The sequence below is a fragment of the Nicotiana tabacum genome, chromosome 14, assembly GCF_000715075.1.
Source record: "Nicotiana tabacum cultivar K326 chromosome 14, ASM71507v2, whole genome shotgun sequence".
Classification (NCBI taxonomy): domain Eukaryota; kingdom Viridiplantae; phylum Streptophyta; class Magnoliopsida; order Solanales; family Solanaceae; genus Nicotiana; species Nicotiana tabacum.
The window spans coordinates 102,343,819-102,351,811 of record NC_134093.1 but is presented as its reverse complement, the minus strand read 5'-3'; positions in this window follow the sequence as shown (position 1 = coordinate 102,351,811).

Sequence of the window (7,993 nt, the reverse complement as noted above, 5' to 3'; positions counted from 1 at the left end):
AAATACGACCCTGCATCCTCAAAACCCATCATCTCCCACAGTAACCTACTTGGCACTGTAGTGCCGCACCATGTCCCTAAAGATCGAGCGACTGTACAGGCTAGAACACGACCGGGCTCTGAAACATCTAACCTCATAAACTGATTGGCAAAAGCCTGAACATCTGATGCAAGCAGTCTCTCTACAACTGGAATGTACACAAGGCTGCCCGTACTCACTGCCTTTCTACTCAAGGCATCGGCCACCACATTGGCCTTCTAGGGGTGATACAAAATGGTGATATCATAGTCGTTCAACAGCTCCAACCACCTCCTCTACCTCAAGTTGAGATCCTTTTGCTTGAACAAATACTGTAGACTCTGATGATCCGTAAATACCTCGCATGACATGCTGTAAAGATAGTGCCTCCAAATCTTCAGCGCATGAACAATGGCTGCCAACTCTAAGTCACGAACATGGTAATTCTTCTCATGAACCTTGAACTGCCGCGACGCATATGCAATCACCTTGCCATCCTGCATCAATACCGCTCCGAGCCCAATATGAGATGCATCACAATACACCCTGTAAGATCCTGAATTAGTGGGCAACACCAACATTGGCGTCGTAGTCAAAATAGTCTTGAGCTTCTGAAAGCTCAACTCATACTCGTCCGACCATCTGAATGGGGCACCCTTCTAGGTCAACCTGGTCAGTGGGGCTGCTATGGAAGAAAACTCCTCCACGAACCGGTGGTAATAACCCACCAAACCCGGGAAACTCTGGATCTCTGTAGCTGAAGTATGTCTAGGCCAGTTCTGAATTGCCTCAATCTTCTTAGGATCCACTTTTAGGCCCTCGCCAATACAACGTGCCCTAAAAAGGTGACTAAGTCTAACCAAAACTCATACTTTGAAAACTTGGCATATAACTGGCTATCTCTCAGAGTCTGAAGTATAATCCGAAGATGCTGCTCGTGCTCCTCTTGACTGCTGGAGTAGATCAAGATGTCATCAATGAATATAATCACAAAAGAATCCAAATAGGGTTTGAACACCCGGTTTATCAAATCCATAAATGCAGCTGGGGCATTTATCAACCCAAATGACATCATTAGAAACTCATAATGCCCATACCAAGTCTGAAAAGCCGTCTTAGGGACGTCGGAGGCCCTAATCCTCAACTGATGGCAGCCAAACCTCAAATCAATCTTCAAAAATACTTTGGCACCCTGAAGCTGATCAAATAAGTCATCAGTCCTCAGCAACGGATAATTGTTATTGATAGTGACTTTGTTCAACTGTTGATAGTCTATTCACATCCTCATCGACCCATATTTCTTCTTCACGAACAACGTAGGCGCACCCCAGGGCGAGACACTAGGTCTAATGAAGCCCTTATCAAGAAAATCTTGCAACTGTTCCTTCAACTCCTTCAACTCCGGCTGGGCCATAAAGTATAGTGGAATAGAAATGGACTGAGTGCCCGGAGCCAAATCAATACAGAAATCAATATCCCTATCGGGTGGCATCCCAGGAAGGTCTGCAGGAAACACCTTTGGAAACTCATAAACAACTGGCACTAAATCCATGGATGGAACCTCCGCACTAGAATCACGAACAAAGGCCAAATAGGCTAAGCACCCCTTCTCGACCATACATCGAGCCTACACATAAGAAATAATTCTACTGGTAGAGTGGCCAGGAGTCCCCCCCCCCTCAACTGTAATCGAGGCAACCCCGACATGGCTAAGGTCACCGTCTTGGCATGACAGTCTAATATAGCATGATAAGGTGATAACCAATCCATACCCAAGATGACATCAAAATCTACCATATCAAGAAGTAGAAGGTCTACACTAGTCTCAAGACCCCCAATAGTAACCACACACGAGTGATAGATACGATCTACGATAATAGAATCTCCCACAGGTGAGGACACATATAAAGGAACACTCAAAGAATCACAAGGCACAACCAGATATACAGCAAAATAGGATGACACATAGAAGTAAGTAGATCCCAGATCAAATAGAATTGAAGCATCTCTATGGAAAATAGGAACAATACTTGTGATAACGGCGCCAGATGACTTATCCTAAGTCCTAGCAGGGAAAGCATAACATCGGAGTTCCCCCCCTCCCCCACACTCTAAACTACATCTCTGGGACAACCTCTAGCTGGAGGGACTCCACCTCTAATGGCCTGACCTCCATCTCTAATGGCCTGACCCCCACCTCTAGCTGCCTGACCCCTGCCCCTAACTGGCTGAGCGAGCGGTGGAGCAACAGGTGCCGGAACCATGGCACGAGAAATCTGCTGTGGCATGCCACCCAATTACCTCGGACATGACCTCCGGATGTGCCAAAAACTACAACACTTAAAACACCCATCCTGTTGCTGTGGTTGCTGGAACTGAAGCTGACCCAAATGGGCCATATAACCACAGTGATAGCTCTGTATCGGTGGTGCACTGATAGGAGCTGATGGTGCGCTACAGGTTGGCTGCCCAGAATAAGGAACATAAGGACCACGACCCCCAGAAGCATTGTGAGATGCCTAAAGCGTTGAATGAAATGGCTTGGGAGGATGACCTCTACAAAAAGCACCCCTTCCTCCAGATGAGGCACCACTGAAACCACCGGAATGATGGGGCCTCTTATCTAATACTGGCCCTCTCTCCTGAGCACGAATTAACTCAATACGTCTGGCAATATCAACGACCGTCTGGAAGGAAATATCACTCCCTGTCTCTTTAGCCATCTGAAGCCTGAGAGTGTAAGTGAGCCCATCAATAAATCTCCTCACCCGCTCCTTCTCAGTAGGAAGTAGGATAGTGGCATGGCGAGCTGTGTCCACAAATCGAGTCTTGTACAGGGTGACAGTCATACTACCCTGCTAGAGATGCTCAATCTGCTTGCGGTAATCCTCCCTCAGTGTGACAGGGAGGAACTTCTCTAGAAATAGCTGTGAGAACTGATCCCAAGTAAGTGCAGGTGACCCAGCTAGTCCGGTCAACATATAATCTCTCCACCACCTCTTGGCGGAACCCGTCATATGAAACACAACAAAATCGACCCTATTGGTCCCAACTATACCCATGTTCCGCATCACCTCATGGCAGCGGTCAAGATAATCCCGTGTGTCCTTAGAATGTGCACCACTGAAGTGAATCGGAAAGAGCTTAGTAAACTTGTCCAATCTTAATAAAGCCTCAGAAAACATGGCGGGCCTATCACCGACATGTACCTGAACAACTGGCTGAACTACCCTAACTGTCGGGGCAGCTGGAGTCTGATACTGGGGAGCTATCTTCTCTAGGGTGTGAGTAGCGAGAGTCTATGCTCTTTCCCCAACCCGAGAGACGGCTGGTGCCACCGAAAAAGTACTGGTCTGGGACACACACTCCATAAGGCCCACCAAACGGACCAGAGTGTCCTGCAGTACTGGAGTGGCTATGAACCCCTCCAGGACCTGAGCTGGTCCAACAGGTACAGTCTGAGCTGGAACCTCCTCATCGAAATCTACTTGAGGCTCCACTCCCGGTGCTGCTGCTCTAGCTCTAGGCTGAGCTATGCCTCTGCGTCGACCTCGACATCTGCCCCTAGTTATAGTTGCCATAGGATGCTTCGGCTCTTGTCCGACGGTAGATGTAGTGCGTGTTCTCGCCATCTGCGAGAGAACAAGAATAGAAAGGTTAAGTCATCAATGATAGAATAAAATTGCACGATAGAGTAAGAAGAAATGACATGTTTCCTAAAATCCATAGCCTCCGGAAGATAAGTACAGATGTCCCCGTACCGATCCTCCAGACTCTACTAAGCTTGCTCGTGACTCGTGAGACCTAGGAAACTAGTGATCTGTTACCAACTTGTCACGACCCGAAAATCCAACCCTCAAGACCGTGGTGACGCCTAATATTTCACTTGCTAGGCAAGACAACGTTAGAATAATTTATCCATTTTTAACAGTTCAACTTAAATAATAAATAAGAAACCGAAATAATTGAAATACATTCTGAAGTAAGGAGCAGAATATATAACAACTGAAATCTCTACTACAGACCGAATCTGGTATGACAAGTACACGAGCTATTAGAATACTACAGATAAAGGTCTGAATAAAAGTAAAGTTGTTTGAAAGGTAAATACACAACTAAGATAATGTGGGAGGGGACTTCAGGGCTGCGAACGCCGAGCAGTTTACCTCAAGTCTCCCCACTGATAGTCAACCCGAGCACGCTACTGACCGCCGCTGGGGCCGACTCCAAAATCTGCACAAGAAGTGTAGAATGTAGTATGAGTACAACCGATGTACTCTATAAGTGTCGAGCCTAACCTTGACGATATAGTGACAAGGCGAAGGTGGGTCACTTATAATATAACCTGTACGCAGTATAAAGTAATGACAGGAAAGGAAAATACGGAAATGAAATAAGGCAGTTAACTTAAGAAAATAACTCAATCCTCTACGAAACCCAGTGAATGCCAAAAATACCAATTCTTAGAGTCTCATATGAAAGTACCGAAGCCAACACAACACAATAAGGAATAAAACACATAATCTGTTGCAGCGTGCAACCTGATCCCACAGTACAATAAAGTCCTCCCTTATTCCACCATATAAATATCAATAATAATAAATAAATATATGTTGCGGCGCGCAACCCGATCCTACCATATAATCAGAATCAATATCATAATTCACCTTATTTCACCATATCAATCCACCCTTATTTCACCTGTTGCGGAGCGCAACCCGATCCCACCATATCAATATAAATTCACCCTTATTTCACCATATTAATCCACTCTTATTTCACCTGTTACGGCGCGCAACCCGATTCCACTGTACAATATAAATAAATTGATAAGTGCATTTAATTTAACAATTTAAATCACAAGAGTCCTCTATGATTATTGGATATGAAGCGGAAACAGAAAAGGAATTTGTAATGACCCGACTGGTCGTTTCGAGAGTTATAGCCTCGTTTCCTCCATTTCTACTTCTTTTTGTGCTCTTCAGCTATATTATGATATGTCGAGTTAGTTGGTTTGGGTTCGGAATGATTTTCGGAGTGAATTGAGACACTTAGTCTCCTTATTAGAAGCTTAAGTTGGAAAAATCAACTGGATGTTGACTTATGTATAAACGATGTCAGATTTGAATTTTGATGGTTTCGTTTGCTCCGTTAGGGGATTTTGGACTTAGGAGCGCGTCCGGAATGTGATTTGGAGGTCCGTAGTAGAATTAGGCTTGAATTGGCGAAAATTAATAATTTGGCGATTTTGGTCGGCAGTGGAAAATTTGATATCGGGGTCGGAATGGGTTTCCGGAAGTGGGAGTAGGTTTGTGGTGTCATTTGTTACATGTGTGTAAAATTTGAGGTCATTCGAATATTGTTTGGTAAGTTTCAACATCCGTTGTGGAATTCAAAAATTTAGAAGTTCTTATGCTTGAATCCGAGGGTAATTTGGTGTTTCGATGTAGTTTTGAGTGATTCAAAGTTTCGATTAAGTTCATATGAGGTTATATGACTTGTTGGCATATTTGGTGGAGGTCCCGAGGGCCTCGGGGGTGATTCTGGATGGCTAACGGGAGGTTTGGAGTTTGGAAATGAAGCTGAACTGCTGCTGCTGGTGTCTTTCAGCAGCTTGGGGGGCCGCAGAGGTGAAGTTAGAGGACCTGGGCTGGAATCATAGGTGCGTAAGAGGGGTCACATCCGCGAGCCCACAGATGCGTGGCTGAGTCGCAGATGCGGAAGTGAGGAGATTGGCCTTTTTCGCAGAAGTGGAGGGAGATGCGCAGGTGCGCAACCGCAGGTGCGAGAGGTTGGTCGCAGATGCGGAGCCTGGAGTATTAAGTGAGTTCCGCACCTTTAGCCAAATTTTATTGTGGCTTGATTGTGTTGTATTACTTGTGGCTAGATTCAGAACATTTGGAGGCCGATTTGAGAGGCAAAGGAATCACGGAGTAAGATTTTGCTCGGATCGAGGTAAGTAACAGTCTTAAATCTGGTTTTGAGGGTATGAAACCCAGAGAATTTGTATAATGTGATATTTGGAGGTGACACACATGCTAGGTGACGGGAGTGTGAGCGTGCACCATGAGGGATTGTGACTTGGTCCATCCCGTGAGACTGTAAAGTCGAATAACCATTGTTATTACTTATGTTTCCTTGTCTTTGAGCAATTGACTGCTTTTCATGTTAGAAACCATGCTTAGGCCATATGATATCACCATTGGGACCCACAGTGGTCGTATACTTGTTGAATTGACTGCTAATTGTTGTCTTGTACTTGTTGGGTTTGTTATTATGATATTCCGTGAGCCCGAGGGGCTGGAGAGGTTAGTGACTGAGATAGGGCCGGAGTGCCGGGTTGAGAGCTATGTGAGATATATTGGATCAAGCTGTACGCCGCAGCAATACTGGATCGGGTTGCACGCCGCAACAAGCCTTCAGGCCATATATCGGATCGAGCTGCACGCCGCAGCAATACTTAGATCGGGCTGCACGCCGCATCAATATATGGATCGGAGTGCACACTACAGTAGTATTGGGTCGGGCTGCACGCCGCAATAATATATAGCGCTTGGGTTGTAGGATCCCCTCCGGAGTCTGTACACCCACAGTAAGCGAAAGTACCTTTGATTGTGAGTATTGAGGCTAAGAGCCGAGTGATTGAGCTGTTGCGATAGATGAGTGATAGTAGCCGTGTGAGGCTGTACTTGCTCTTAATTGTTGTTGCACTTTGTTGCTAATTGTAGTTGTGAAATTTTATGGAGGGCTTATACTGTTGTACCTCAGCTCGAAATGTGTTGATTTAATACATCGAATTGAAAGCATGCCTATTTTTCTTACTGAAATTACTGAAATGAACTGCATTTGTGTAGCTCGTCACTGCTTCTCAGTTCCTTATTTAATTTTGTTACTTACTGAGTTTGAAGTACTCACGTTACTCCCTACATCTTCTGTGCAGATTCAGGTGAGACCGTTCGTAGATATCGTTGAGTCCGTGCACTTGTGGTTGTCGGAGACATACGAGGTAGTTGCCGGCGTCCGCAACCCTTGATTCTCCTATATTATTATCTTCTCTTTCTGTTTGGGTATTATTGGAACATTGTAAACTCTGATTTTAGTCTGGTTTAGATGCTCATGACTTAATGTCCCCCCGATGTCGGGCTATCTTTTCCGCATTTCTATTTTGAGTTGAACTCTTTTATGAAGATTTTATTATGAAAAGATTTGACTTATCTTTTAAATGAAATATCTCTGTGTTTTGAAAATGTGTCGGCTTGCCTAGTACCACGATAGGCGCCATCACAACGGGTTAGACTTTGGGCCATGACAAGTTGGTATCAGAGCCTAGGTTACATAGGTCTCACGAGTCATGAGCGGGTTTAGTAGAGTCTTGCAGATCGGTACGGAGACATCTGTACTTATCTTTGAGAGGCTGCAGAACCCTTAGAAAAATCCATATTCTTGAATTGTTGTCGTGCAAATCTATTGATTCTAGTAACTAAACATTTGTTGTTTCATTCTCTCACAGATGGTGAGGACTCGTGCTACCGGTCAGGAGGGCCAGCCAGCAGTACCACCAGCTAGGGCCGCAAGAGGCCGAGGCCATGGTAGAGGCCATGGTAGGGGCAGAGGTGCAGCCTGCACAATAGCTGGGGCAGTACCTACAGATCCACCAGTTTCCCCAGATCAGGACCAGATTCCAATTGTTGATGCACCCGCTCAGGCACCACTTGTTCCTATTATGATTCTAGGCCTTCAGGAGGCCTTAGCTCAGATTCTGACCTTGTGCACCAGCCTTGCTCAAGCGGTCTCTGTTCCGGCCGCAGTAGCCATTTCTCAGGCTGGGGGAGGTGCTCAGACTCCTGATGCTCGCACACCAGAGTAGGCGGTACAGGGATTCCAGACACCGGGGGAACCACCAGCCCAGTAGCTTATAGCTGCTCAGAACTATGTGGTTCCTTCTATGCCTGAGGATGAGCAGCGTAGATTGGAG